This window comes from Zosterops lateralis (genome assembly GCF_965231275.1).
Source record: "Zosterops lateralis genome assembly, chromosome: 22".
Taxonomy (NCBI): Eukaryota; Metazoa; Chordata; class Aves; order Passeriformes; family Zosteropidae; genus Zosterops; species Zosterops lateralis.
In genome coordinates, this window is record NC_139782.1 from 2,148,802 (window position 1) to 2,159,776 (window position 10,975).

At 50.9% G+C, this 10,975-nt stretch overlaps 1 protein-coding gene across 1 annotated transcript in view; it reads right to left on the minus strand.

Moving 5' to 3' along the window:
- EPHB2 (EPH receptor B2) overlaps positions 1-10,975 on the minus strand; it is a gene marked incomplete at both ends in the record, with an annotated part of 297,582 nt that overhangs the window by 260,977 nt on the left and 25,630 nt on the right. The gene's annotated exons all lie outside the window — the stretch shown is intronic.

Here is a 10,975-nt window from a genome sequence, read left to right on the forward strand (position 1 = left end):
GCAGATTTGCACAGAGCAATTGTAATCACTTAGCATTTAATGCTGTAAAAAACCCATTAATTACCCGTAGCAATGAGTCACAATTATTTTAGATGCACTCAAGGGGAAAATTATACTAAATGACAAATTACAGGTGAATTTGTGCACCGGGGCAGAGCCATCAGGAGCCAGCTCCTGGCACGTGGACAGCATGAACACACAGGGAGGGCTGGGGAGCACCTGGGGCTGGGACAGGCACTACTTGGGGGGTCATGGACCTCTGAGTGTCTCAGAGCTCACTTTAGAGACCTCTGAGTGTCTTCAGAGGGAAACAGGACACAGGTGCAAAGCCTTTCACAGGCACAGGAGAGGGCACCAGCTCAAGGCTGCATATGGTATGAGATACCTTCAGAACATGTCCTGCTCTGGACTGAGCTCTCTCATGCCATGCCAGTGACATGTAGGAGACCAGGAGCTCCCAGGTTAGCTCTGGGAAGAGCAAACAGCAGGGAAGTGATCAGCAGGAAAAATTCAATCAAATGCACCAAGTCTAAAGCACACTGGGCTCCACAGCCATGCTTGTGGCACACACAGAAGCCTCCCAAACCTGCAGCCACCCAGCAGAGAACTGCAGAGGGGTTGTTCTGTTGCCTGTATGGCAGTCAACTACAGCCACCTGCCAGAAGTGCCCTCCCTGGAGCCCTGGGGAAGGTGAGGGTTTCTTTCATTCCCACTGTTTTATGTGACACCCTTGCTTTGAGTCTGAGGATCTCAGGTCCTGCCTTTTTGTGAGCCACCAGTAGTGCTACTAAGTCCCCAGTGCCACCCCTGGCACCAGCCAGCCCCGGCTGCCTGTCCCTGCAGGTTGATCTCTCATGCCCAGGGTGTTTTTGCAGTGCCAGCCCCGGCTGCCTGTCCCTGCAGGTTGATCTCTCATGCACAGGGTGTTTTTGCAGTGCATGTTGGACAGGGACAGCCCTTCACCTGCCACTCAGCTCAAGACTTGCACACTACACTTTCCCTGCAGCCCAGACACCTGGGTGATCCCAGTGTCACCAGCAGAGCCTACAAAACCCAGCACTGGACCTGTGCTTGGCAGAGCACATCCCAGCCCTGCATCACACAGCTGAGTCCCCAGTGATCACCCCAGACCTGTCTGGGTCTGTCTCATGGGGTTTCCACTGATTCCCCCTCTCTGCACTGCATACCTGGCCTGTTTTCCCAGCCCACAACCCCTCTCATGCATCACCTGGCCCAAGGACCCCAGAGCAGCAGGTTTGTCACAGGAACAGTGAACCTGGAGGGCTGTGCCAGACATCTGGAGTTCGGTCCATTTGTTTCACTCACTCTCCATCCTCTGGGGACAGGACAACATCTGCTAATAAGCTGGCAGAGCTCAGGAGATGATGGATGGACCCGTCAAGGATACACTGGCAGGGAACGAGCTGCTCCTCTCCCTCTCAAGTGGCTGCCTGGCAGCAGGGCTCTGCAGGTGGCCCTGGTGACACCACCAAGGGCTGCTCCAGTGGGGCTGCAAATGTGAGCACTGTCCCTGTGTCACTCTCTCCTGGCTCTGCCCTCACCCAGGAGGTCTGGGCGGGGTGAGGGCATGGCTGAGGGTGACATGGGGCAGCTCTGTGACACTGGGGGAGGGTGAGGGCATGGCTGAGGGTGACATGGGACAGCTCTGTGACACTGGTGTCACCAATTGCCCCCCCTTCCTGACCCTTTGACAGATCTGGGCATCTGCAAGCAGCAGAAGAGCAGTCATGTATCTCCCTTTGGCCATGCTGGGAAGAGATAGAGATGGAAATAAAGGTGTCACAGCCACTGTGACAACCACAGGCATCAGTCCCAGAGCCCCCCAGGCTGCACGAGCCAGCACAGAAAATCCCAGCCTCCTTTCAATCCAGTTTCAGCATGATGCCTCAAATCTCAGCTCCCATATGACACAGACACTGGAACAGAAGCAGGTTATTCTCAGTCATGTCTTAAAATGAGGCGTTTGCCTCATTGCCCAAAAGCTTCTGTTTTAGCAGAAGGTTTTGTGTTCCCTTGTGCTCCCCCTTCCCTGGAATCCCAGGTCAGCCCAGGCCTGCAGGGAGTTTGGGGGCCTGGCTGGGCTGGTGCTCTCAGGAATCTCCTGGTCCTGAGGTCATGTCTCACCCCACAGCCCTGCTGGTGCTCACACACCCTCCCTGTCCTGTTTGTCCCCCCACTGCCCCAGCCCTGGTCACCTCTGGCCCCTGAGCTTGTCCACAGCCCCGCTCACACCTTGCAGCCCCTTTGCACAGTTCACAGCCCTTCCCACCCCCAATACAACCCATCACACCACTGCACACCCCTGAACTTGTCTCCTGTCACCCCAGACTCCACCTCACAGCACTTCCCCACTTCTTGGCCCTTCTTTCCACAATTAACCCACTTCACACCCCATTGCACCCTGGGTCTTTCAGAGGGGGGGACAGGAGGAGTTTTTTACCCATGAAGGCTTTGCAAAGCCAGCAGGACCCTGTGCTTGGGGCTCCCAGCAAATGGCACACACAGCAAAGGACACCCTGAATCCTCCTTGGTAACACCCAGATTTCACTGCCACCAGGACAAGTTGTATTTAGGAGGGCCCTGCCCTTCCCAGTGGAGTAATTCCACTTGTAGTGCTGGGAAAACTGGAACCACAGTTGTACAGCCTGGCTGCATCCCAAACTGGAAATCTGCATGATGCTGCTACAGATAAAATCAGCAGAGTCACTTAGAATCACACCTCTAGCCTTGGAATTCCAGAATCCCAGAATGGATTTGGAAGGGACCTCAAAGATCATCCAGCTCCCTCCTGTGCTATGCCATGGGCAGGGACACCCTCTACTAGACCAGGCTGCTCACAGCCCCATCCAGCCTGATTTCAGTACTGCTGGACACACACCTGACCCTCTTCTGCTCTTCCCCACATCTTAAAAAAAAAAAAAAAAAGAAAAAAATAAAAGCACGAAACACCCAAATCTCAATTTGCTACAAGCTGCTCTGCTGCCTGGTTCAGACATCCTTCTGTGGGAGTGGAGGTGATGCTGTGCAGACTTGTGTAGGTGAGACAGCCTGGCACGCTCAGAGCAAAGGCTTTTTTATAGAGCTTATCCAGGGAAATGCCACAGCTTGCTGGAGTAGGATGGAAACAGGCAGCCTAGTGCCAAAATTAGAAAAAAAGCTGTTTCCTAAACTCAGTCTTGTCAAAGAGTTTTAGACAGAAGTATCCAAAGCTTCTGAAAAAAAAAACTCCAAAACCCCACAGATTTAACTAAACCCAGACGACAGAGTCTGGAGGAAGGGGTGGGACCCCTGAAGGTGACAGTGCTGGAGGAAACTCTGTGTCTCTGTTTTGTGTGTCCCATGAAAGAGGAAAAGACACTCAGAGCACCAAGAACTTCATCCCATCCCTGGCAGGAGCTGGGATGCAGTTTTGGGGGAAGTGTGAGCCCTCTCAGCACATCCATATGGCTGTGGATGTGTAGAGGGGGCTGAGCTGTAAAATGAGGGTGCCCAGACATCCCAGGGCCAGCACAGCTGAGCTCCACCAGCCTTTGGATCCCGTTCTCCTCCTTGGAGAAGTGTCAGCAGCAGCAGCTTGTTTTCAGCAGGGGAAGGAGCCCTCACACAAACAGTGACATGAGTGGCATCTGCAGCTCCTGCCAAGGGCAGAACAAGTTTCTGGCAGGGCCCTGGTGAACTGTGGGATGAGGAAAATCTTCTCCTTGCAAGGCAGACTCACCAAGCTTCAGAGTGTGATGGTGAGAAATGTGAGATCCCCACCCCCCTGTGTTACACCATTCCCAGTGTAAGGATTGGTGCAAAATTCCAGCTCTTTCTTGCGGTCTGTGTCTAAACTCCCCAACAGCAGCTTCCCAGGCACCTGCACACTGGAAATCCAGAGCAACAACCTGTGTTCACTACCCAAAGGTGGCCAAGTTTTGTTGGAAGAGTTAAAAAAAAAATCCCCTAACAAAAAAACCAAACAAACAAAAAAAAAAAACCCCAAAACCCACCAAACCACAACAAACAAACAAATCAAACCCCCCAAAAACCAAACAAAAATCCCAAACCAAACCAAAACAAACAAAAAAAACCCCCCCAAAAACCCCAAAAACCAACCAACCAAAAAAACCAAAACAACAAAACCCAAAAAACAAAAACCCAACAAACAAACAAAAAAGAAACCCCCCAAAACAAACAAACAAACAAACAAACAAACAAACCCCACCAAAAAACTCACAAAACCCCCCACATTCCCAAACTGGTGAATGTCTTTATCCATCACAGCCCAACTGCTCTTCACCACTTCTCAGAGGGCCACAGAGACCTGCTAAGCACAAATAAAATTTGATTAATCCCCATCACTGCCCTGAACTCCAGCTTGCTGTCATTCTCACCCTTCATTTCTGTCAGTGCCAAAACACAGGGAACTCAGAGGAAAAGTGGCACACAGAATATCCAGGCAAGGAAAAACCCCACATTGTTGTGTTGGTGAGATACAGTGGTGCTCTGCAGGCACCTCCATCCTTTTTTGCTGTTCCTTAGCAGAGAAATAAATAAATGGGTTTAGGTGCTAGGGTTCTGCTTTGCTTTGTTCTCCAATCAAATGCAATTAACCATTGGCTTTTAGAGGAAGGAGTGATGCTGGAGATCCTGGGATCACCCTGTGCGGCCTCCTGCCTTCTCCAGAGACCTCACTGGGCTGAATTAGCCACAATACACAGAGCTCAGCAGCCCTGAGGTCCAAGCCTGGTGTGTGACAGTGAGCTAGAGGTCCTGGTATGAGACAAGTGTGAACCCAAGGATCCCACCCAAGGCTGGACAGGCCTCTACGGGAAGAAGTCTTTCCTAATAGAAAAGGAAAGAGAGCAGATTTAGGTGGCATATTGGGAGACATTCTTCCCTGTGAGGGGGGGCAGGCCCTGGCACAGGGTTCCCAGAGCAGCTGTGGCTGCCCCTGGATCCCTGGAAGTGACCAAGGCCAGGTTGGATGGGGCTTGGAGCAGCCTGGGACAGTGGGAGGTATCCCTGGCCATGGCAGGGGGTGGGAATGGATGGGCTTTAAGGTCCCTTCCAGCCCAAACCTTTCTATGATTCTGTGTTCCTAAATAGTTACAGCTTATGTGTCTTGAAAGACAAACTCTTTTTTTCTTTCTTTCTTTTTTGCGGAAGGATGCAGAGTTTGGGATAACCAGGAGGTGACGTGTAGCTCTGGTTTCGTGCCTGAGATGTTTTGGTTTTCTTAAATTCTTTTCCCAGGGAATTTTCTGTTAACAAGTGTTTTTGTAAACTGTACTTTGTTTTCATTCCTTTCCCTAGGAGGGACTTCTTGAAGTTCCTCTGCTCTGACCAATGTGATTGAACAGGTTTTCCTTTGTGTCACCAATCCAATTGGTCTGTGTAGAATGGTATAAAAGGGAGACACATCCCAAAAATAAAAGAGTCATTTTCAGCCTTCTGAAGTCTGAGTCTGTGTTGTTGTGGTGTAAACAGTGTCAGACATGATCTCACCAGTCAGTATTTCCTGTATTTTACACAGCAGGTGATGGGCCTTGCAAACCACAATGAAAATCTTGGGAGTCACCAACTTTCTTTGCTTCCCTTGTCTGTCATCACAGAAAGGACTTTTGCACAACCCCCACAGCACCACTTTGGAACTGTTTCTGTTCCTGCCCTTGGAAACTTTGGCTTGGTACCCCCAAGGGACATGCAGGGCATTGGTGCTACCAGCTGTGAGTGGCACAGCCTGGACAGCAGGCAGGGGATGCTGTGAGCAGGTAAGGCTGTGGCTGCCATGTCCCTGCTGGGACTTGCACAGAAATTCCTCTTGAAATCCACACCAAGAAAACTGAAATGTTGTTGCTGAAGGACACAAAATGAAGGACATGCACGCAGTCAGTGGTCAGGGCAAGAAAAGAGGGTGGTTTATTTTTTTACTTGGGTTTATATAGATTTTGGGCAATGACCAGGGATTGGGCAATGAGGTTCCCACCTCTCCAACCCCACTGGTCAAACTAGAAGTCCATCAATTGTCCCTCCTCCAGAGAGGTGTGTAAACATCAAGAACAGTTTCCAAAACATCACTTTAATTTACTTGAAAGTCTGTGAGAAACTCCACTCCAAAAATGCAAACATCAGAAGGCTGAAAAAGATCAGGGCAAGAAAACATCTTCCAAGATGTTTGCTGGGAGCTTCAGTAACAGGGTGTCCTCACAGTGTCATGGAATCACCAAATGGTTTGGATTGGAATGGATCTTAAAGCCTATTTCATTCCAACTATGGCAGGGACACCTTCCACTAGACCAAGTTGCTGCAAGCCCCATCCAGTGCCTTCACCTGGGATGATTTTCCCCAGGTGTTTCCAGGGTTTTCCCTGCCCCTGTGCCAGGCTTTGCCCCCAGCACAGGACATGAGGTGCAGCTGATGGGGTTTCCCCTCCTCTCACACAGCTCTGCTCCCTCCTTGCCCCACCAGCTGTGGGACTTTCCTCATAAATGACCATGGATACAAAACTGTATTCACAAGCACATAATTACCAAGCTGGGTATTTTCTCCTCTTAATTAGCAATGCCGTGGTGCTTTAATTGCTCAATTAAAGTTGCCCACGAGGAAGGTTTAAGGTACATTAAATCTGCTGATTGGTTCATCAGCATGAATCCCACCAACTGGAAAAAATTAACTGGCTTCCAGATTGCTAACCAGACTCTCCAGATCCATTTCCACCAGCTGTGTCCCACAGGAGGCACGAGAGAGCTCAGCAGTCCTTTGTCAATTCCCACCTCTCCTTCATTTTGGAGGCTGGAGGGGAAAGGGTCCCAGCAGTGACAGTGTCCCACTCTTCTCTTGTCCAGAGGAAAAAGCCATTTTCTTCCTGAAGCAGAGCTGGGCAAAGTCTAACCCAGGGTCAGATCCTCGTTCAGGCACACAGCAGACCTGTGTTTGGTGGCTGTTCTCTCTCAGGCTACAAACACCCATCCTCATGTGCAAATGGGCTGCTGGAGCAGGAATTAGGAATTGCTCAGTTCCTGCTGCCTCATCACCCTTTGCCATCCAAAGGGAACAGCCAAACTGAAGGTCCCAGGAACAGCAGAGGGAAAGCAGAGCAACCAGAACACCCAGAGGATAAGATGACTGTTCCCAAACTTCAGAAATGTCTGAATGGCTCCTGAAAGCCATGGATATTCAACAAAGAATATCTTTGATATTCTCTGGGACACTCTTTGGGAGTGGCACTTCTTCCAAAGGCTCATCCACTCTCTCTGACAGCAGGGAAGAGGTCCTGCCCCATTTTCCTCTTGTTTATTAACAAAAACCCTTCCTGGGAGATTCTGTGCCCCCAGGGATCCCCCATGGCTGAGTGCTGGATGGGTTTGTGTCAACTCCCAGAGAGCAGCACCATGATCCACAGCCATGGCACTGCTGCTGATGCTTCAAACCATCTCCCTCTGCATGTACAACCTGTGAGCAGCTGCACAGATTTTGAAGTTTTACTCATTGATAGCTGGTGAGAGATGCAGCCCAAGAAATAATTCAGACTTAACTCAAAAGGGAGGACCCTGATGAAAGGACCATGGATTTACATGGTCCAAGGACCAAGGTCTATCCACCAAGGACCACCATCACAACCTAAGGTCCTGGTGGCTCAGGAGCCTGGCAGCCCCCACAAAGAGGGGCTGACCAGGGCTGGTAGGAGGGATGTGGATGAAGAGCCACTGTCCCCACCTGCCTGAGCCTCCCTGTCCAGCTCTCCATCCATCCACACACAGGGCACTCATGTCCCAGCTCTCAGCCTTTGGGGAGGTGCATTTTGTGCCCTTCCCTGCCCACAGAAGCACAACCAGGCTCCCCTTTCCCATCCCTCTAATTGCACTGACCTCATTGGAATGGGTCTGTATTTGTCCTGCAGAGCAGCTGCATATCAATAAGGTGAATTATGCTGATTGTCTCCTTATCTGATAAATTGCCAGGACAGATCCTTTTCCCTCCTGCTCTTGCTTGTTCTGCCGTTTAGGCAGAGCAGTTGCTATTTGCTGTGTGTAAGAGATGTTAATGTGTCATGTGTGGACTGTTGCATTTCAAGGAGGAAAGAAGCAGTCTGAGGCTGTGGGTGAGGGGGTGAAGGAAGAAAAGTCCTTCAGAACCTTGAAAACAGAGGGAAAACAAGTGGGCTGTGCTGTACCAGGAGGGGTTTTATTCTTGAGGTGGCTGTGGCACAAGATGCTGTGGGGCTAAATGCTGGGAATGTCAGGAGCTGGCAGAGCCCAGGATCCCCTCAAGAGATGTAGGAATTCCAGCTCGAATCCCACTCTGCCCAGTAAGGTACTGGATGGAGCACCTGTGCCCAGTCCCAGCTGGAGAAGGGGTTCTCTGGAGAGGAATCCAGCAGAGGCATTAGGCACAGATAAAAATATCTGGTGTGTGGCTGTGACACATCTGATGCCAACTGGAATCCTCTGATGGTCCTGATCCCAGTGCCCCTGGGCTGAGACCCCTCAATCCCATGGAAACTGCCCCTCACATCCTTATGGCAAACAGCAGGACTTCAAAGCAAGGGGAAACATGTGGGTCCTGCTGGGATGAGTGCAGGAGTCAGAGACCCCAGCCACCACCCCCCTGCCCCAAAAAAGGACAGGGAAGGTTCCAACATGATGGATGACAGCAAAGCCCCATCCCTGCAAGTGTTCAAGGCCAGGCTGGACAGGGCTGGGAGCAACCTTGTCAAGTGGAAGGTGTCCCTGCCCGTGGCAGAGGGTGGAATAGGATAAATTTTAAGATCCCTTTCAACCCAAACCTGGGATTCTACCCAAGTCTGGGATTCTACGGCTCTGTTGTAATGGGGACGAGAGGCAAAGAAGTTCCTGATGTTCCTACATATCTTTCACCACGTCCCACTCACCCCTTCCTTCCCAGGTCTGTGGCACTGCCTCACTTCTTCTCTGAAGGGCTGGGGAGAGCTCTGGCTCTGGTCTGGTTTCCTGAGCTGTCTTCCAACACTCTGGCAGGCCCTTAGAAAAATGAATGTTAGAAAGGAGGGGGAGAAACCTCCACTGTTCAAATATCTTTAGCTTTGACAAATAAGGCGTCCGGCTGTGAAAGGCAGAAGGAAATTAATTTGGAATCATATTTTAAACACTGCCATAGAGGCAAAGTATCTTCTCTAATTTCTCCCCCTCCACACCTCCTCTCCCTAAGCAAAAAAATGAATTTCCCTGATATTTATAGAAAGATTATTAGGGCCACAAGGAGTGATTTATATCATCTCATCCCTGTGACCGAGAATGAAAAATTGCTGGGGCGACGGCCACTGGAATCCTGCTTTTGTCCGCCTGACAATTAAAACGGCTAATTTCCAACTCCAACAGATCCCCTGGGCTTATAAATCATCCCTGAAAGGCACTTTTCAGCCTGAAAAATGAACTCTGCCCCAATCAGGCACAAGATTAGAGATTTGCATCTGTTTGCCTTCAAGTGTAAATATATGTCCTGCTACCCCACCAAAGGAGGGGCAGGAAAGGTGGTGCTGCCCCTGTGCGCTCGATGTCAGGTCATCAAACTGTGCTGGAGACAGAAAAATGGAACAGGGGAGGCAGGAGGGTGAGACAACACCGAGGTCAGAGAAAGTCCAGTGGCATTTCTGTCCTGCTTCTGATGCCACAAGGCTTGGCAAATTTTTACCAGAGACTTTGCTGGGTCTGAGTTCATCTGTGGGGCCACCTGAGAAAACAGGAACTACAATTGTACAGACTGGCTGCATCCCAAACTGGAAATCTGCATGATGATGCCATAGATAAGTCTGCAGGTCTTAGAGTCACAGAATCATTTAGAATCACACCTCTAGCCTTGGAATTCCAGGTTTGATTTGGAAGGGACCTCAGAGATCATCCAGCTCCCTCCTGTGCCATGCCTGTGGCAGGAGCAAACCCACCAGAAATGAGCAGGAGGGCAGAGAAGGGGCTCTGCTACAGCTTCACTGCCAGGAGAGAGCAAACCTGTCCAAGGAATGACATGAAAATGAGGCAGGCAGAGCCCAGCACAAAATGCCACAGCCTTGCTCAGCCTCCTGCCTTTGGGGAGAGGATGTCCTGGGCAGAGTGTGCAGTACAGGACTGATGGAGGGGAATACAGGCAAGGGCTGTTTGGTCTGTCTGAGCCAACTTGCAGCTCCTTGCATTGGTGGGGCTGGCACAGCCCATGCCAGTGCCCCCTCCTGCAGCAGCACATGCCTGGCTCCACATACACCTTGCACCCACTCTTTAGCATGATGGAAGACCTTTCCTGAGTTATTAGATCTATCCCAGGACAACTTTCAAATCGACTGTGACAGATAGGAGGAGTTTCAGATAAAAGCATTTATTCTGCCCATCCTTCCCCCTCTGTAGCTGGAGACCAGCAGGAGCCAGTGTGGGTCCCAGCAGCCCTTGGATCCATCCCAGCAGCCCCTGGATCCATCCTAGCCTAGTGTTGGACGTCCTAACCTTGAGCCAAGTCTCCCTAAGACAAACCCTCCACTCCACGTTACCAGGAAACTCAAACAAAGGCCCTGCCACTTGTATTTGTGCTGCTCCCCCCCAGCACATCCCATGAAGAAACAGAGAGCAAACAAATCCGTGTGGAGGGCTCTCCTGGGGAGCCTGTGCTCTGTATACACACTGTACACACATCCCTGTGCCTGCTGCTGGTCACCCCACTTCCTTATCACAGTTTGTTCAGTCGGCAGCTCGAGGCTGCCCAGTGGCACTGGGGGCCCCTGGGAAGGCTCCCCACACCCCTGGAGGCGAGGGATGGACACAGTGACCTTGTTCCATGAAAGCTCAGTGTTTTCAGTTCTGCTTTCCTCCCTTTTAAACCCCCCTTTCAGCGGTGGGTGTTTTGGAGAGGCCAAGCAATGCCTTTGCTGGAGCACATCAGAGATCTCAGCACCAGTCAGAGCTGCTGGGGGCACTGAGCTGGGGTCTCTGGGCCAGTGATCCACGGT